The 21,447-nt window shown below is 39.4% G+C and overlaps 1 non-coding gene across 1 annotated transcript; it reads right to left on the bottom strand.

Annotated features, from left to right (window-relative positions):
* Positions 1 to 19,160: 19,160 nt before the first annotated feature.
* On the bottom strand, positions 19,161 to 19,232 carry TRNAE-UUC (transfer RNA glutamic acid (anticodon UUC)). Its single transcript has one exon. It is a non-coding gene; the product is annotated as a tRNA-Glu (tRNA).
* Between the last annotated feature and the right edge of the window lie 2,215 nt (positions 19,233 to 21,447).

Raw genomic sequence — 21,447 nt, 5'->3', positions numbered from 1 at the left:
GCAGGAATCTGACCTAGTAAAGTTAAAGTTTCAGTGAAGTGTGGACCGTGCATATAAGACTCCTAGTCCCTGGCACTGGAGGCCCCACTTTATGATAATAACATTACATTAAGGGAAAATTCACATGAAGATGAAGTAAGCAATAAAGAGAACATGACGTCATCTTGGTCTGGTGATCAAGTCTGGGAAGGTTTTTGCTGTAAAGAATGACTTTGTGAGTAGACCAAAAAAACAAAAACAAAAACAAAAGGATCATGAACAAAAGGGTTAAAGTGGCCTGTGCTCTGGAGCAGAGCTTCCCAAAGGTTAATGGGCACCAAATCGCCTGGGGATGTTGTGAGAAACGCTCCTTGTGATGCAGTGGGTCCTGAATGGGGCCTGAGATTCTGCATTTCCTCTGAGCGCCCAGGCTACGCCTGTGCAGCAGTGGTCTGTGGGATCCTGCAGAGCTGCCGCTCCTCCCCCGACTCTGCCTGAAGTCTGTCACTGAGAAGTCGTGTATGGCAGGTACCTGCCAGCACTGCTGCTAGAAAGACAGAGAGGCCCTGGCCCGGGAAATGGCCGAAGCCCATCTCCCCGGGGACCCCTCCGGATAAAGGGGCTGCCTCGTGGCAGCCAGGGGCTTCGTCCTCCCAGGCCTTCTGGGGCCCAGGAGGGTTGGGGGTAGAACAAGGAAGGAGGCAAGCGCTCTTGGGATTAACACTGTCAACCCACGTGCACGCCCCCAGGAACTCATCAGGCAGAGGTGGAGGAGAGAACGACGAGAGAATCGATCGATACGGAGAACAGAGAGGGAGCGCCAGCACCCAGGTACTCGCTGTTCCCAGCCAAGACACGCAATGAAAGATCGTCGAGAAAATGGTCTTCCTAAGCTTGAGGAAGACCTGTATCTGCAGACCGCAAGAACTTGCCACACTTCAGGGAAAATGAACTACCTACACACAGACACATTTGGCAACAACTTTTAACAAGGGGAAAACACCCTGTGATCGTTACGGCAGGAGAAAACAAGTCATCATTAATTGAGGGCTCACCTTGAGTTCCACACGCCACTCGGTGCTTACCGTGAACGCTCTCATTTAACCCTCAGAGCATTCCAGAAACGTGGCGGTGCTGGCCTTTAAGTGGACTGGATTCAGAAACTCGGACGATCTTGTCAGGATCCCTGTGCTCTCCAGCTGCCTCAGCTCTCTCACTCCGCGTGGGAGCAGGCAGGCTTCCCCCAGAGCGGCACACGCGGCTCCGGGCTCACGTTGTCCCAGCTCAGTTACCCCAGAAGAAAGGCAGGGTCCCTCTTCTGGTTTCACCACAGAAGGACACCGGTTGTCTTTATGTTCTGTGCTTGCCCTTGGATCCACCGCGGTGGCCAAGAGGAGGGAGGAAGATACTTGGCCAGGGGCTGAGGACACTGTGATTAGAAGTCCCAGAACTAACAGATTAGAGTGAGAAAAAATAGACAAATAAAAGAGAGGAAGGGTGGTTTGGCTAACAAATGCAAAGGGTCCACGACAGGGAGGTCTAGGAGCTGCCCCACTTTTCAGATGACGACAGTAAGGATTAGAGAGGTCGAGTAACTTGCCCAAGGTCGCACATCCAGGGTGAGTTGAAGAGCCAGGACACAAACCGAGGCATTCTGACCAGGGCTCTTAACCACTCTGCTCTAAGGCAACAGGACCAGTTGGGTTTCAGGCTTCTCTGCAACCTCAGCTTTTAGAAGAAAATGGAGCAACAGCTAGACTTTGTGGAGAAAAAGATTGTAACCAAAGATTTGCGTGCTCTGCCAAATTGTTTTTCACAATAATACAGAACAGATATTAAACACACCCTGTGTGGACTTCCCCAGTGGTCCAGGGATTAAGAGTCCATGTTTCCACTGCAGGGGGCACAGGTTTGATCCCTGGTCCACATGCCACGTGGGGCGGCCCAAAAAATAAAAGAAAACCACACCCTGTGTGTGACAGGCACTGTTCTAAGTGCTTTATATATATTGACTCATCCACTCCATGGGCAACCCTGTAAGACAGAAATTCTTATTATCCTCATTTTACAGATGAGAAAACTGAAGCCTAGAGAGATTGAGTACCTTATCTAAGAGCCAGGATGGTGCCTAGGCAATCTGATCTTCTAAGCCCATGCTGGGAACTGCTCTTCCACACTGTCAGGGTTCAAAAGCATATCAACACACACTTTTTATTTTATTATATTTGTTTTGGCCATGCTGCGTGGCATGTGGGATCTTAGTTCCCCAACCAGGGATTGAACCTACGCCCTCTGCATTGGAAGTGCGGAGTCTTAACCACTGGACCACCAGGGAAGTCCCAACACATACTTCTTGAAAAAAAAATTTAATAAAAATATATGCCACAATAACAAGAGTAAAGAAAGAGTTCAAAAAAATTACAAAATCGTGGGCTTCCCTGGTGGCACAGTGGTTGAGAGTCCGCCTGCCGACGCAGGGTACACGGGTTCATGCCCCGGTCCGGGAAGATCCCACATGCTGCGGAGTGGCTGGGCCCGAGCCATGGCCACTGAGCCTGCGCGTCTGGAGCCTGTGCTGTGCAATGGGAGAGGCTGCAGCAGTGAGAGGCCCACGTACCACAAAAAAAAAAAAAAAAAAAAATTACAAAATCGTGTAAAAACTACAAAATTTTTAAAAGTCTAAATGATTAATCTGCATCTAAATGTAAGATTTTATTAACAAAGAGGGAGGAAAGTAAACTCAACTTGGCTGAATCAGGAGAAACTAAAAGATTACTATTTCATTTAAAAAATTCTGATAATTTAAGAAATACAGGCCACAGAATGCTTTTTTAAAAAATTGTTGTTCTGCTTGAATATTTTATTTAGCAGTTTTCCAAATACAGCTGGGGCCAGAAACATCTCTTTAAAAAAAAACAGTAAGTTTTTTTAAAAAAGGTAAACAGTAAAGGTTTTTTGGTAATATGAACTCATGGATTCAAACATATTTGATATGTTTCACACCACTGCAATTATCTTTATTGATGCTAAAATTATCCCCACTTTAGTGGGAACTTGAAGTTGGCTCCTGAATCCTTTTGACACGATCTAGTAGTCTCTGATAGTTTTGTTGCTATCAGAACACCTTGTATGTGTCCTTCCCCAGATCCACAGAATGCTTAGAGGTCATACTTACTAGTCCTAAAAGGAGTATTTATGCCTTCCAAAGCATGAAGAAGTTAAAGCAAAGGATATACTCATAAGAGAAAAATCATAAACCAAAGGAAATGGCAAAAAAGCCCACTAAAAATAGCTTAGAAAAAGATGAAACAATAAACTAAATGTATTAGCAATAATGATAAATATAAATGGAATCTGCTCCCATATTTAAAAATAAAATTTCCCAGACTGGATTTTAAAAAATCATTTCTATGTTATTTAAAAGAATCACACAATGGCACAAAAAGAGAATTGGAAAAATATGCAAAACAGATACAAATGAAGGGAAACCAAGATCAAGATACTTGAATTAGTAGAATTTGAGACCAAAAACTGAATGAAATGGCTTGGAAATGTATAAAACTAAAATATGAAGGATAGAGCCTCAATAATATATTTAATAGCTTCCTGGAAAGAAACATGTATACCAAACAATACATCTTTTTTCCTAGTGCCCATGGAACACTTACAAAAATTGAATATGTGCTGCCCTAACAGTGACACTTAAACAGGGTTCAGTTGCTGAAGAAGACTCACAGGACCCCAAATGGCAAAGATTACAAATGTACAGTTTATTACAGGGAAAGGACACAGTATAGCAAGAGCGTGAAAGTCAGAACTACATCAGAGCACATGACTCACAGCAGGGGTCTGGGGAGGCCAGGTGCAGGCTCCTATTGTCCTCTTGCTGGAAAGGCCAGGGCAGATGTCTTGTGGATGGGGAACCACTGATGTATGCGCAGAACACTTCAGAACCAGGGAGACTAAAATGAAGTCTTTGCTGAGGTTGTTTACATTTTGCTCACCACCTAGGCATAGCCCTGCTGCAGAACCAGCAGAGCCCTGGGGCGGGGGCTGGGGAGTATCACACCAAACCAGGTGCAACTCTTCAATTTCACTGTTAATAAACAAGGCAGACAAGCTGGGCCAAACTACCCTGAAACTCTTTGGATTCATGGTTACATAGAGACACTACACATCAATGTTTCCTGCCGTGACTAGGAGTCAGCGTCAATCAGGAGGTTTAATTTTACCAAACAGCTCAGGTTAATTGCAGATCTGCTGTGATTAACCTTTATAGTGCAATAGCAAAGCACAAAGTATAACTCAATAATTTCCAAAATGCTGAAACCATACAAACCCTATTTTTGGACCATAATTCAAAAAATGAATATGATGAGTACAAAGTTATCAAAAATGCAAATTATAATGTACATTTTTGAGAATATAAGTCTGATGAAAAGTCACAAGAATGTTAACATCTAGTGTTAGTAAGGATCCAGGGGAACTAGGCTTCTACATTTACTGCTCCTGGAAACATAAATCTGTAGACCCTTTCTCAGGTACATCTTGGTATCTATATCAAAATCCTTAAAAAGGATTCTCATGGCCCAGAAGTTACATATTTGGCATTTCGAGTAAATAACTGAGGATACGGGCAAGCAAGGATGTTCACTGCAGTGCAGTGTATAATAGCAAAATACTGGAAATAATCAAAATGTCCAGCAATATGGGGACTGCTTCACTAAGTTATATACATGTCTAATTATTCAAAACAATTTTGTCCAGGTCTATTGTGGCAGGCTTTGTTAATTGCATGTCTAAAATCCTTTCCCCTCTTCCTCTATAGTGACAGAACCCAGATATTTTTCAGGGCAGCAATGCTCGCTTCGAAGGCAGAAAATCATGACAACCCTGTTCTCACTTTCCCAGCTTCCCTTGCACCTAGTAGTGGACATGTGATCCGGTTCTGGTCAATGAAATCTAAGGAGAAGTCTACTGGGGGCTTTGAGGAAGTTTTTTGCTTTCCTAATCAAAGGGAAAGATTCGGTTGATGCCAATAATCATCTACTGCAGACCTTATATTAAGGGAGCAAATTTTAACTATTTGTTAAGCAAGAGTTGCTTGGGTTTTCTGTTTTTTGGAGCTCAAAGTGTCTCTAACTTGATGGATGTTGTGATGTGCTTCCTCAGATCTCCCTTCAGGGCTCCCAGATACTAGGAGTGCTCCAGGCTGCCAGTCTTCACCTGCCAGCTATCTCCAGGAATTGCACTCAGTTGAAGTTGGCTCCCTTGCTCAATGTCACATTCCCCCTCCCGGGAGGCAGCCCACATCAACCTGTCCACAGAAGTGTAAAGACCCAGCCTTCTTTCTTCGATTTGCAGGGCCCTCCCAGCTCCAGAGCTGGAGCCCTTGCAACTACTGCACCATTGCCTAACTTCCCCTTCTGCCTAGTCCTACTTTATTCCCTTTCCCAATGGTGTTGATCTTAAGAGCTGTCCCAGATAAACTTCCTGCACTCAAATCTCTTCAGAGTTCGTTTCCTGGGGAACCCCGCCCACAGCACTGCTGATACATTTATTCACGTGAAAAAGATATTCAAAATATATTGCTAAATGACACAACAACAAGTTATAAAGCAGTATGCATGGTGTTTTCTTATTATACAGATGACTTATCTGCATGGAAAAAATTTCCGTAAAGGAAAACACTAATAATTTAACAGCAGAACTTGTGTTTTCTAGCAGTATGCTGAACTAGATATTTAGAGAAACTCCTAGTCCAGAAGACATTAAATGCCAAAAAAAGAAGTTTTAACATTTTATTTTTTGGCCATGTAGCGCGTGGGATCTTAGTTCCCTGACCAGGGATCGAACCTGCACCCCCTGCATTGGAAGCGTGGAGTCTTAACCACTGGACCACCAGGGAAGTCCCCTAGTTTTAATATTTTAATACATAGGGTAGTGGTGGGAAAGTAAGGGAATTCCTGGGGTGGGGGCAGGAATGATAAGAAGGCACAAATCCACAAGAGTTAGAGATCATATTACTCTGGAGGTATCTGCTGATTCCTGATGGTCTAGAGCCAGCTTTTAATGAGCCATTGCTGTGGGGGACAGGAGACAAATCCTAGAGCCCAAGCAGTGTAAGAGGTCAGGATGGAGACGCTTGCATAAAGGCCGGAGAGCCAAAGAGCAACAGCCTCAAGAAGTTCGGCTAGAAAAAGCCCACCCTGCAGATGGAACTGGGGGAAGTAAACTTCATGGGAACAGCCACGCACAAGCGAACTCACATGAGTGTGGGCCAGATCTAAACCTGAATCGCTATGGCCAAAATAAACCCCATGCCCAAAACAGAGTTCAAAGTGGTCCTTGGTAGTGCCCTCAGAAAACTGCCAGAAGAAAACAAAAATTTTTCTTTGAAGGAACACGTTTACCAGCTTTAAAGAATTACCATAAAGTTACTAATTCAGAATAATAAGTAAATCACTAAATCCATGAGTCAGTATGAACATCAAAATTCAAACTCAGCTACATACACACACAAAACAATAGATATGGGATATTCATGTACCAATTATAAAATAGCAATGTTTGTTGTATATAAAGAATTAGGGACTTCCCTGGTGGTGCAGTGATTAAGAATCCGCCTGCCAATGCAGGGGACACGGGTACAAGCCCTGGTCCGGGAAGATCCCACATGCCGTGGAGCAACTAAGCCTGTGCGCCAAAACTACTGAGCCTGCGCTCTAGAGCCCGCGAGCCACAACTACTGAACCCCAAGCACCTAGAGCCTGTGCTCCGCAACAAGAGAAGCCACCACAATGAGAAGACCACATACCACAACGAAGAGCAGCCCCCACTTGCTGCAACTAGAGAAAGCCTGCACGCAGCAACGAAGACCCAACACAGCTAAAAATAAATAAATAAATAAATACATTAAAAAAAATTTTAAATAGGCTTGACAATTAAGGGCAAAGAGACTATCAAAACTGACTAGGGTAAGTTTGAAAGAAAATCAAATAGGAGTTTATACAATAAAAAGGTAATAATTTAAATTAGAAACTCAAAGGATGTTATAAACAGCAGATAGAACTAAAGATAAAATCAGAGAATTAGAAGTTAGATCTAAATAAATTACCAATATAGGAAAAAAGACAATGATAGAAAATATTAATTAGAGGTTAAGAGAAATAGAGTGTGGAAAAGGTCCAATATATATTCCAAGTGGAATTCCAGAAGGAGAGAAGAATGATAATAGAGGAAAATGCAATATATAAAGAGATAAGTTTTCAGTTATTATGAAGGACACCAATCTTCAAATGCAGAAACCTAAGAATTCTAAGCAGGATAATTAAAATAAATTCACACTTAAACACGTAGTAATAAAACTTCAGTATACCAAAGACAAGCAGAAGACTTTCCAGTAATGGTAGCCAGAAGACAATAAAATAGTATATTTGAAGCGGCAAGAGAAATAACTGTGAACCTAGAATTTTATACCAGCAAATAAACTTTTTTAAAAATTAATTAATTTATTTTGGGCTGTGTTGGGTCTTCGTTGCTGTGCGCGGGCTTTCTCTAGTTGCAGCGAGTGGGGGGCCACTTCTCATTGAGGTGCACGGGCTTCTCCTCTTGCGTAGCACAGGTTCCAGGTGCACGCGAGCTTCAGTAGTTGTGACACACAGGCTTAGTTGCTCCGCGGTATGTGGGATCTTCCCTGACCAGGGATGGAACCCATGTCCCCTGCACTGGCAGGCAGATTCTTAACCACTGCGCCACCAGGGAAGTCCCACCAGCAAATAAACTTTTATGAATTATGGTAAAATAGAGATATTTTCAGACATAAACAGACATCATTAAAAGAACTTTTAAAGAATATATCCCAGAAGGATAAAAATGATTCTAAGAGGAACATCTGGGACATTGCCAGTGAAAAAAGGCAAGAAAAAGAAATAAACAGCATACATATCAGAAAAGAAATAAAATCATTTATATTGACAAACAACCTTCCATGTATAAAAACCCAAAGAGTCTACGAAAAAACTACTAGAAACAATAAGTGAGTTTATCAAGGTCATAGGACAGGAGGTCAATATGTGAAAATCAACTATATTTCTGTATACTAGTAATAAACAATTGGAAATTGAGAATTGAAAATAGTCCTATTTACAAGAGCACCAGAAACATGAACTCCTTAGGTATGATTCTTATAAAATATGTGAAAGACCAGTATGCTGAAAATTACAAAATATCAGTGAAAGAAATCAAAGAAGACCTCAGTACATAATGATATATTATCTTCATAAACTCGAAGACTCGTTGTTAAGATGTCTGTGGTAGGCAGCCTTTAAGATGGCCCTTAAGAAGCAGCTGCATAGCACAGGGAGATCAGTTAGGTGCTTTGTGACCACCTAGAGGGGTGGGATAGGGACAGTGGGAGGGGATGCAAGAGGGAGGAGATATGGAGATATATGTATATGTATAGCTGATTCACCTTGTTATAAAGCAGAAAATAACACACCATTATAAAGTAATTATTCTCCAATAAAGATGTCGAAAAAAAAAAAAAAGATGGCCCTTAATGATCCCTGCCTTCTGGTACTCATGCCCTTGCACTAATTCCTCCCCTTGGAGGTGGGCTACATAGGATCATGCACATCTAATGAACAGAATAGGGCAAAAATGATGTTGCTTCCTAGATTAGGTTGCAAAGATTCTGTGGTTTTGTCTTGAGCACTCTCTCACCCTGTTGCTCAGAGGAAAATGAGCTACCATGTTGTGAGCTGCTCTTCAAAAAGGCCCATGGGTAAAGGAACTGAGGGAGGCTTCCAGCCAACACCCCAAAAGGAACTGAATCTTGCCAACAACCACATGAGTGAGTTTGGAAGGAGAACCTCCACAAGTTGAGCCTTCAACCAAGCCCTGGCTGACAACTTATTGCAAGCTGGTGAAAAGACATGAGGCAGAGGCACCCTGCTAAGCTGAGACAACTAATCCACAGAATCTGTGAGGTAATAAATATTTGATGGTGTAGACTGGTTAATTTTAGGCTAGTCTGTTATGTAGTAATAGATAATACTATGTCAATTTTCCCCAAATTGATGGATAGATTCCATGCAATCCCAATCAAAAATCTCAGAAAGACTTTTTGTAGAAATTGTCAATCTGCCTCTAAAATTGATATGGTAAAGCAAAGGAACTAGAATAGTCAAAATAATTTTGAAAAAAAAGAGCAGAGTTGGAGGGCTCGCAGTGCCTGATTTCAAGATGTGATATAAAGCTAGAGTAATTAAGTGTGGTATTGGCAAAAAGACCCATAGACCATGAAATAGAACAGAGAATCCAGAAATAAACCCACACATATATGGTCAATTGATTTTTAACATAGGCACCAAGACAATTTTTAAATAGATAATTTCTTCAACAAATGTTGCTGGAACCACTGAACAGTCATAGGGAAAACAAACAAGAGAACTTCATTGTATACCTCACGTCATATACACAAATGAATTAAGCATAGATCACAAACCTAGATGTAAAATCTAAAGCAGAAAACTTTTAGAATGAAATCTTTGTGACTTTTGTTAGACAAGGAATCCTTATCTCTGACACTAAAAGGACAATCTATAAAAAATTGATGCTGGACTTCCCTAAAATTCTGCTCTTTGAAAAACATTTTTAAGAAAAGGAAACAGACAAACCACAGTCTGAGAAAAATATTTGCAAAATACATATCTGATAAAGGAATTGTCAGCAGAATACATAATGAACTCTGAAAACTAAGAACACAAACAACCTAACTAAAAAATGGTCAAAATATTTAAACAGATACTTCACTAAAGAAGATATATGGATGAGAAAAAGCTGCTTGACATCATTAGTTATTAGGGAAACGCAAATTAAAACCACAATGAAATACCACTCTACTCCCTCTAGAATGGCTAAGATTAAGACAACTAATAATATCAAGCGCAAAGCAAGGCTGTGGCGCCATTATACATTTATACATTGCTGGTGAGAAAGCAAAATGTTATGGCCACTTTGAAAAAGAGTTTGGCAGTTTCTTGTAAAGTTAAACATACACTTACAAAGTTAAACACACACAGCCTGAATAATGACCTTCCAAATGTGTCCACATCCTAATCCCTGGAATTTGTGAAAGTTACTTTACATGGTAAAAGGAACAAGCAGATGTGATTAAGTTAAGGCTATTGGGATGAGGGAATAATCCTGGATTATCTGGGTGGGCCTCACGTAATCACAGTGGTACTTATAAGAGGGACACAAGAGAAGTCAGTAAGAGGAGAAGGTAATGTGATGATGGAAGCAGAGAATTGGAGTGATGAGCTTTGAAGATGGAAGAAGAGACCTTCATCCATCCTTCTGTATTCCACCTGAAGAAAGAATACAAGTGGCCACTTGAAACTGAAAAAGGCGAGGAAAAGGATCTCTCCTCATAGCCTCCAGAAGGAATCAGCCCTACTGACATCTTGATTTTAGCCACTTAAGACTCATTTTCGGGACTTCCCTGGTGGTCCAGTGGCTAAAACTCCACGCTCCCAATGCAGGGGGCCTGGGTTCAATCCCTAGTCAGGGAACTAGATCCCACATGCCGCAACTAAAGATTCTGCATGCCACAACTAAGACCCGGTGCAGCCAAATAAATAAATACTAAAAAAAAGATTCCTTTTGGACTTCTGACCTCCAGAACTGTAGGAGAATAAATATGTGTTGTTTTAAGCCAGTAAGTTTTTGGTAATTTGTTACAACAGCAATAGGAAGCTAATACAACTTGCCATACCACACAGCAATCCCACTCGTAGATATTTACTTAAGACAAATGAAAACATGTTTAAACAAATCCCTGCATGCAACTGTGTATGGTAGCATTATTCACAGTTGTCAAAAACTGGATGCAACCCAGATATCATTCTACTGCTGAGTGGATAAACAAAATATGGTACATCAATAAAATGGAATAATATTCAGCATTAAAAAGGAACTACTGATGTATGCAACATTATGGAAGAATCTCAAATACATTATGCTAAGTGAAAGAATCTAGGTTCAAAAAGCTACACGCTGGGGCTTCCCTGGTGGCGCAGTGGTTGGGAGTCCGCCTGCTGATGTAGGGGATGCGGGTTCGTGCCCCGGTCCAGGAGGATCCCACATGCCGTGAAGCGGCTGGGCCCATGAGCCATGGCTGCTGGGCCTGTGCGTCCAGAGCCTGTGCTCCGCAACGGGAGAGGCCACAACAGTGAGAGGCCCGCAAGTAAATATCTACGAGTGGGATTGCTGTGTGGTATGGCAAAAAAAAAAGGTCACATATTGTATGATTCCATTTATATGAAATGCCCAGAATAGGCAAATCTATAGAGACATAAAGTAGACTGGTGGTTGCTTAGGGCTGGGGGTGGGGACAGTGGTAGGCGGTAAATGGAGAGTGACTGATAACGGGTATGAGATTTCCTTTTGCTGTATGAAAATGTTCTAGAATTGACTGCAGTGATGGTTTCACAACTCTGTGAATATACTAATCATAAAATTGTACACTTTAAATGGGTGAATTGTATGGTATGTGAATTGTATTTCAATTAAGCTGTTTTAAAAAGGCATCCAGATTGGCAAAAGGAAGTAAAATTGTCTTGTACAAGATTATCTATGTAGAAAATCTGATGGAATCTACAAAAAAGCTACTACAACTAATGAGTTTAGCAATGTAGTAGGATACAAGAACAATACACAAACATCAATTTTACTTCTATATATTCACAATAAACAGTTGAAAATTGAATTTTTGAAAAAATTTTATTTATAATAGCATAAAACATTAAATATTTGGGGATTAACTTGCCAAAAGATGTGAAAGACCTACACTCTGAAAACTACAAAGTATTGCTGAGAGATTTTAAAAGACTAAATTAATGACAAGATATACTTAGTATAAATGGGTGAATTGGGGCTTCCCTGGTGGCGCAGTGGTTAAGAATCCGCCTGCCAATGCAGGGGACACGGGTTTGAGCCCTTGTCCCAGAAGATCCCACATGCCGCGGAGCAACTAAGCCTGTGCGCCACAACTACTGAAGCCCTTGTGCCTAGAGCCCACGCTCCACAACAAGAGAAGCCACCGCAATGAGAAGCCCGCGCACTGCAACGAAGAAGAGTAGCTCCCGCTTGCCGCAACTAGAAAAAGCCCATGCACAGAGAAGACACAGTGCAGCCAAAAATAAATAAATTAAGTTAATTAATTAAAAAAATAAATGGGTGAATTGTATGGTATGTGTCTTCTTAATATTGAAGACTCAATATTAAGATGTTAATTCTCTCCCACACTGATCAAAAACTGAATGCAATCCCAAAGTCCTAGCAGGATCTTTTTTGGGTAAAATATTGACAAATAGATTAATGGAATAAAATAGAGAGTTCAGGAATAAATCCACACATATATGAACAACTTATTTTTTACAACGGTGCAAAGGCAATGCAGTGGAGAAAGAATAGCCTTTTCAACAAATGGTACTGTAACAGTTGGTTATCCACATGCAAAAAAACCCCAAAAAACAAAAGGAACTTGGATACATGCCTCACACTATATACTCACCATATACCAAAATTAATTCAAAATGGATCATATACCTAAATGTAAAACCTATAACTATAAAACTATAAGAAAACATACGAGAAAATCTTTGTGACCTTGAGTTAGGTGAAGATTTCTTAGATAGGACAGCAAAAGCATAATCCATTAAAAACCAAACTGATAAATTAGACTTCATCAAAATTAAGAACTGGTCTTCAGGAGACTTCCCTGGTGGTCCAGTGGTTAAGAATCCACCTTCCAATGCAGGGGACATAGGTTCAATTCCTGGTCATGGAACTAAGATCCCACACCTGTGGGGCAACTAAGCCTGCGCGCCACAACTAGAGAGAAGCCTGTGCGCGGCAACGAAATATCCCGCGTGCCACAACTAAGACCCCGTGCAGCCAAATAAATAAATATTTAAAAAAAAGAACTGGTCTTCAAAAAACACTTGTGATGAAAAGACAAGCCACAGACTGGGAGAAAATCTCTTCAGAGAATATATCTGATAAAGGATTTGTATCCAGAGTATGTAAAAACTCTCAATATCCAATAAGAAAACAACCCAATAAAAATATGGGCAAAAGATTTGGCAAGATACTTCACCAAAGAAGATATATGAATGGCAAATAAGCACATGAAAAGATGTTCGACATCATTAGCCCTTGAGGAAATACATATTAAACTATGTATCAGTAAGATATCACTTCACACTTATCAGAATGGCTAAAATTAAAAAGACTGATGATGTCAAGAGAAATGAAAGTCTATGTCCACACAAAGACTGTACATAAATGTTCAAAGCAGTAGTTTTATTTGTAATAGCCCCCAAACTGGATACAACTCAAATGTCCATTTACAGGTGAACTACCCAACACGGATAAACAAATTGTGGTCTATCCAAACAATGAAATACTACTCAGATGAGTACGTGCAACAACACAGATGAATCTCAAGATGATTATGTTGAGTGAAAGAAGCTGGGCAAAAAAAGAGCACATGTCATTTGATTCCACTTATATAGAATGCTAGAAAATGCAAACGAATTTATACTGACAGAAAGCACATCAGTGGTTGCTTAGAGATGGGGGCCGGGAAGGGCATAAGGGAGGGACTAAAGTGGCGTGAAGAAACTTATGGGGATGGAGGACATGTTCACTACTTTGACTGTGGTGATGGTTTTATGGGTATATACATAGGTCAAAACTTCTCAAATTGTCCTTTCAATATGTATGATTTATTGTATGTCTAGTACACCTCAACAAAGCAGTTGCAATTTTAAAAATTAAGATTTGTGTATTGTGTAGTTTTTTTAAATTAATTAATTTATTAATTTATATTTTTGGCTGCATTGGGTCTTCATTGCTGCTCACGGGCTTTCTCTAGTTGCGGTGAGCGGGGACTACTCATCTTTGTGGTGCGCAGGCTTCTCCTTGCAGTGGCTTCTCTTGCTGCAGAGCACGGGCTCTAGGTGCGTGGGCTTCAGTAGTTGTGGCACGTGGGCTCAGTAGTTGTGGCTCACGGGCTTAGTTGCTCCATGGCATGTGGGATCTTCCTGGACCAGGGCTCGAACCCGTGTCCCCTGCACTGGCAGGCGGATTCTTAACCACTGCGCCATGAGGGAAGTCCCTGTACTGTGTATTGAGAATATTTTTCCCTGGCCCAATTTTCTATGTGAGGATTACAACCATAGTCATGCTTGAACAGGCACTCGCCATTTATTAGTTATCAGAGGCAGAAAAACAGGGATTCAAAGGCTAAGATATCTTTCTCCTCTTTGAAAATTACTCATCTTTTATTTGCAGAATTAAACTTCTTTAATCAATGCACTTCAACATTTGGCTAAAATGTGAAACATTTTAGTAAAGTCAGGAAGGAAATAAATGAAAGATAAAACTTAAATTTGAAAAATTTTACCATACTGCTTTGTCCATTATCACTGTTGATCTCTCATCTCAATCTGACCAAAATACTATTAAAGTATTATTAATTTCACTAGCATGGAGCTTCAAGTCTAGAATCAAATGATAGAAAAAAATGGAGTTCTGTCAGAAAAGGAATGTGACTCTATAATTCAGCCCCTGTTCCAGCTATTCTTCATGTGCAAAGGCAAACATTTCAGACATTTAAGGAGTCATGTCCCTTTCTGAAAAGACAACTGGAAGCAATAATACTGGCATATGAAAAATTAATCAGAGTGAAGCAAGCTCGAAATATGGGAAACATTGATGTGAGGTTCAAGTTAACGTTCTTCTATTTTTGCTTATGGATGTCCAATTGTTCAAGCACCATTTGTTGAGATGACTATTCTTCTTCTATTGAATTGCTTTTGCATGTTCGTAAAAAGTCATTTTGGTGTATTTATTTTGGTTTATTTCTGGGTTCTATTTTGTTCTATTGATCTATGTGTCTTTTCCTTCACCAATATCACACTGCCTTGATTACCGTAGCTATATAGTATGTTAACATCAGGTAGAGTGATTATTGCCACTTTATACCTGTTTTTCAAAATGTTGTAGCTATTTCAGTTCCTTTGCCTTTCCATATAACTTTTATTTTTATTCTTTTAAATAAATTTATTTATTTATTTTTGGCTGCATTGGGTCTTTGTTGCTGCGCGCAGGCTTTCTCTAGTTGTGGCGAGCGGGGGCTACTCTTTGTTGGGGTGCGCGGGCTTCTCACTGCGGTGGCTTCTCTTGTTGCGGAGCACAGGCTTTAGAGCACAGCCTCAGTAGTTGTGGCGCACGGGCTTAGCTGCTCCGAGGCATGTGGGATCTTCCCAGACCAGGGCTCGAACCCGTGTCCTCTGCGTTGGCAGACGGATTCTTAACCACTGCGCCACCAGGGAAATCCCATATAACTTTTAGAATAAGCTTTTCCATACCTACAAAAAAGTCTTACTGGGAGTTTGACAGGAATTGTGTTAAACCTGTATATCAATTTAGAGATAATTAACACCTTTACTATATTGTCTGCCCATTCATGAACACAGTATGTCTCTCCATTTATTTAAATCGTTGGTTTCTTTCATCCATATTTTAAAATTTTCAGCATACATATGTTTTACATGATTGTTTAGATTTGCACCTGGGTGGGGGTGTTTTCAGTAATGATATGAGACGGTATTCTTTTTCAGTTTCCACATGTTTCTTGCTAGTATATAGGAATAGATTGATTTCAGGGTATTTACCTTGTACTCTGCAACCTTGCTGAACTCATTAGTTCTATAAGTTTTTGTGGTAGATTCCTTGGGATTTTTTATGTAGACAATCAAGCCATCTGCAAATAGGAATAGTTTTCAGTCTTTCTTTCTGATATGTATGCATCTTATTTCCTTTTATCGTTTTATTGCACTGGCTGGGACTCACAGTGCTGCATTGAATGAGAGTGGTGAGAGTGGACATCCTTGCCTTGTTCCTGATCCTAGGGAGAAAGCACTCAGCTTTTTACCGTTATGTATGAAAAAAAACCCTTTAGGGTTTTTTTTCAATGCTCTTTATCAGGTGAGGATGTTCCCCTATATTCCTAATTTGCTGAGTGTTTATTATGAATGAGTGTTTAATTTTGTTAACTGATTTTTCTGCATCAATTATATTATCATGTGATTATTCTACTTTAGCCTGTTCATATGATTTTTTAATATTTGACCTTTACATCCTGGAATAAACCCCACTTGATTATGGTGTATATACTTCTTTTTATATATTGCAGGATTTGATTTGCTAAAAAATTTTTTTGAGGATTTTTGTGTCTAAGTTCATGCGTGATATTATTCAATAGTTTTCTTTTTGCGCTGCTTTTATCTGGTTTGGGTATTATTATATTGTCCTCAAAATGAGCTGGAAAGCATTCCATCCTCTTCAACTTTGTGGAAGAGTTTCTGTAGAATTGGTGCTAAAACTCATAGAGTTTTAAAGCTGGAAGGCACCTTTGAAATTGAGTACTGACTAAGACCTTGATTTGACTATAGGGACACCAGAGACCCCATTTTTTCTCTCCAGGTAGCCAAATTTAATTGTAGATTTCTATACCTTGGAGGATTAGCAAAGGAATTAAAATGACTATTCTTGACACAGAATAGAAAGAAGATAGTATGTTCAGAAGGAGCTGAAAAGTCATTTCCTAACAAAGGTGATATTTGTTCTCTTCATTGCACTATAAAACCAGGAAATGACAAATAAATTCAAATGTTGAGGAAAGAATGAACCAAAGCAGTAAGGGCTGGTCTTTGGTTGGTTTTCCCCAGAAGCTGACTCTGAGGCAAGGATTCCAGCGTAGGTAGCTTATTTAGAAGGTAGAAAAACAAACAAACAAACACCTCAGTAGGAGAATGAGGAAGTTATTGGGAAAGTAAGACAAGGGAGGCAGGGCAGCCAATAGAGTGAATTATTAAGTCCATTGCCACTATGGGTGACTGGAACTTAATCGTGCTGGTGAAATTCTGAGAACCAGTGTAAGGCACACACACACCTCAGTTACTCCACCAAAGACAGAAGGAGCTGGGATAATTATACACCAAGTTCTTTCAGGCATTGCATTAGAGTCACTCTTGAGAGGCATTAATTCCCTGGCACTTTTGGCCTGCTATGTAAAAACCAGCAGCAGAATGCCCTAAACAAAGATCAGTCTGCTTACCAAACAAAAAGCCAAGCACACACAAAACAAAAACAAAAGCAACGGTTTTACCTGTTGGTCCCAATATTTATTATTTTTCCAGGTTTTGCATTCCTTTCTTAATCCACTCCTCTTCTTGTAGTTCTTCATCTCTCTATACTGACAATTCTCAAATACATTCTCCCAGGCTTAAATTTAAAAAGTTGTTTATCATTAGAACATTGCAGTGGTCTTCCTAATGATGATATTAAATATGAATACAGAATTTTATGAATAAGAGGAATAAACGTGGTCAGGGGTTGGTAAGTTGGAAGTTAGGCTGTGTGCACGGAAGTGGTAAAGGGGAAGGGATACACACAACACATCTACAGCATCTGCCATTGCTGGGAAGGGGAATCGCATTTTGGAGACAGTGAAATTACCTTGCAGAGAAAGATTTGTGTGATTTTAGAAGGAAAATATGAATATCATGATTTAATTTTTTCCAAAATTACTCAAACTATAGGAACATATTCCTGGGAGTGACACTATAAAATTTTTGTCAAAAATAATAGCCCTGGGCTTCCCTGGTGGCGCAGTGGTTGAGAGTCCGCCTGCCGATGCAGGGGCCACGGGTTCATGCGCCGGTCTGGGAAGATCCCACATGCCGCGGAGCGGCTGGGCCCGTGAGCCGTGGCCGCTGAGCCTGCGCGTCCAGAGCCTGTGCTCCGCAACGGGAGAGGCCACAACAGTGAGAGGCCCGCATACTGCAAAAAAAAAAAAAAAAAGAAAAAAAAAATAATAGCCCTTTGATGCTATGCCTTCAGAAATAATCTGTGAAGGCAATAAGGGACTGGCAATGCATAGTCTTTGCATAGAGCATTTTTATTCACTTTAAATTAATGCAAACCTGAATATCAGCATCTGATCCTATTTAGCATGTTAAAAGAATTACATCAATTTATGTGCACTAAATGAGAAAGTACTCTGAATGAGGAAAAAAGTAATGGATTCCATGCTGAGAATAACCTATAGATTAATATTTAAAGTTTCACAAGAGATGATGTCATAATAAAACTCCCTGGGACAGATAGTATAATGGCATTAGTCATAGATTTCCAGAAATGCTGATCCAACGTCTTTTAACACTGGAGGATTTTTATTTATAGAAACTTGTAATAATTATTGATCCAAAATAAGCTCAGGTTGCGTTTGATTCTTTCTTAATGTTTCATGACGGAATGGTATAATTTTTGGTATTTATTTTTTTAGTCTGGTCCATAACCATCATTGATATTTTCACTTTTAGAAGTTTCTCATATCTCTGCAAATGTTGGAGAGTATAATTTGACAGGTTAATTTTAATGCCAAAGATTGTCAAAATTTAATATTACCAGGGAGAAATGAATATTCACTTTTCCAAAAATACAGAAGGAAATGACTTACTCTTGGAGAACTTTAAAAAATGATACACATGAATATTTTAAACTTAATGTCATTCCTATGAATCACAGCTGAATATAATACTGTAAATTTACAGAATAGGGTTGAAATTTTTTGGTATTTGGGCAATCTTCATTCTTTCTTATCTTTCTGGTCCACAAATCTGAGCATCTCACCTTACTTCCAAGCAAAGATTGAATAGTAGAGGTGAAGTAAATTCTTCTTACTAAAACTTCATTAATTTTATCAGCATAATATACATATGTAAAACATTCACTAGTACACTATGAAAATAAGCCACAAAACTATTCTAAATTAAACCACACTTTAAATAATTTAGCCTAGTACTGTTTATGAACAAGAAGCCTTGATGTTTGATTTAAAGCAAATCAACAGTTCTTCAAGTTTCAATATTATTCTAGAAATAATTAGTATTAGTTAAGGAGACTGTATTTTGGTTCATCATGGGAAAAAGTTACAGAGAGCATCAAGTTATAGAATCTTACTGTTCTGTGTCCTATTTTAAACTTAAGGTTCTGATTTTTTTTTTTTTTTTGGCCACGCTGCACGGCTTGCAGGGTCTTAGTTCCCCGACCAGGGATCGAACCTGGGCCCTGGCAGTGAAAGCGCCGAGTCCTAACCACTGGACCGCCAGGGAATTCCCAGGTTCTGATTACTTAGAACTATGTAAACAAATTGCCTCCTTTTCTTTTAAAAAGTCCTTTACTGCGGAGTTCCTACAAACTGTTTCTATAAAATTTGCAGTCATTGTCAGTGGTGTCTGGTAAATGTACTAGCCTTGAAAAAACAGACAGAGGTTTCTATACAAGTGGTTATGCAGTTAATAATTTCTTCAGGAAGGCATTGTTGCACTACTGCTATGCTATTATCAGGAGTCCCTCTGTCAGTTAATAAACATTTCACATATAAAACCTCACACTTTTGGAGATGCGTCCTGAGCTGACGACCAAGCTAATGCTATAGAGTGAAGTATAACAACTTGTCCCTCAAGAAGATTCTGTCAGTTACCTGAAAATTATGAAAGTCCTTAAAAATTACTTCGTATTTTTATAGCATCCCATTAAGGCATGTAATAAATGTTCAATATATATTTACTGAATTACTATTTTTGTTGTTGTCATTGTTGTTAATAATAAAGAGCGAGTCTCTAGATCCACCTACCAATTTGTAGGAAATACACAGAACAGAAGAACATGTTAAGCTACCCCATGGGAATTCAACCAGCAAAATCCAGATCATGGGAGATGCTAGAGATAAATGATCTAGTTTTGTCAACAAGTTGGAAGGGGGAGAAAAAGAGGTGGATGGGGAACTTACATATTAAAAAGAGGTAAAAGCCATATAAAAATAATAGTTGAAACTAAACTGTAGTGTTTATGGATGCATGTTTAGGTGATGAAACTATAAAGTAATGAAGTGACTACCATAAAAGTCAGAAGTATGGTTACTCTTAGGAGGGGAGCAGCTGGAGAGCTTCTGGGGTGGTTAGCCATGGTTCTTTTTTTGACATGGATCGTAGTTACAAAGGTGTTTTGGCTTCCAATAATTCATTAAACTATATATTAGTCTTATATAGTTTTCTATAGATGTGTTATATTTAACAATAAAAAAGTTTAAGAAGTAAACAAGAAATATATATATTTTCAAGTTACTTTCCAACATGATACGACAACACGGAGTTCAGAAGAGATGTCCAGTAGCACAACATTATATAGCATTTCTACCAGACAGATAAAATAGATATAAATAACAGCGAGGTCATAGATCATAGTAAAATGTAGTAAGATAAATAGGAAGTGATGAGTTTTGAGTAACTAACTGTGCTTTTAATATAATAGTTTATTTAATTGTAAGCATATCTAATTTAATTTTTAATAATGGCTATATTCAACAACTGGCTTATGAAATTCCTGGAAATTTAACAACCAGCTTGAGCAAGCTAAGTATGAGCTGCTCTGACACACTACTGTCTGCATCCCAACAATTCTCTTGCTTTCTTGTATTTTTTAAAAAATTTAGTTTTTAAAGTCAAATGCATACTTGTACAGAGTTTTAAAAGTCAAAGAGTTCTACAATGATTGCTCTAAAATCCACTAGACTGCTCCTCTTTCTCCCATTTTCTCATCCTTACAGGCAACCGTTTCAATTCTTTTAACTGATTCTGTCTTCACATGGCTGTCTTCCTATAAAGACACCCGTCTTATTGGATTAGGGGCCCACCCTATTCTAGGATGACCTCATCTTAAATAATTACATCTGCAACAACTCTGTTTCCAAATAAGGTCACATTCTGAGGTACTAGGGGTTAGGACTTCAACATATATTTTCTGTGGAAAAGGATGGGACACAATTCAACCCATAACAGTGGGAAAGGGATTTGGTGTTTTAATTGCTTCTTTAACAGATTTTCAGCCAGTTCTTTCTCGTTCACTTCACCCCTCACTTCCAAAAATAACCTGTTAGTTGTTGCCAATTCCTGAGTCTTCTGGGGGTCACACGGTGTAAATTGGTTTGCTTCTTAGCTTTCCTTAGCCAGTTTCAGATACAGTTTTCTCAGACATGCTACATCAACTATGTCAAAAACTTGTAAGTTTTCCAACTGACAAAATTTTGCCACTGTTTTCTCTGATCTCTCTTTATCATTGAAAGTTTATGCTTAAAAAAAATCTTTTTACTGTATTCTAGTGGGTTTTGGCGGGGGAGAAGAGACTATGATAGATATTCAAGCCAGCATTTTTAGTCAGAAGTTCTTCTACACATATCTTAATTCTCTCCTTTTCAAAGGGAAAAATTAATTAATTATTTCTTAATTCTCTTGCATCTCAAACCACAACAAAACTTTTTAGGGAAAG

This window comes from Lipotes vexillifer, unplaced genomic scaffold (assembly GCF_000442215.2).
Source record: "Lipotes vexillifer unplaced genomic scaffold, Lipotes_vexillifer_v1.1 scaffold587, whole genome shotgun sequence".
NCBI classification, from domain to species: Eukaryota; Metazoa; Chordata; class Mammalia; order Artiodactyla; family Lipotidae; genus Lipotes; species Lipotes vexillifer.
This window is presented reverse-complemented; position numbering and strand designations above follow the sequence as displayed.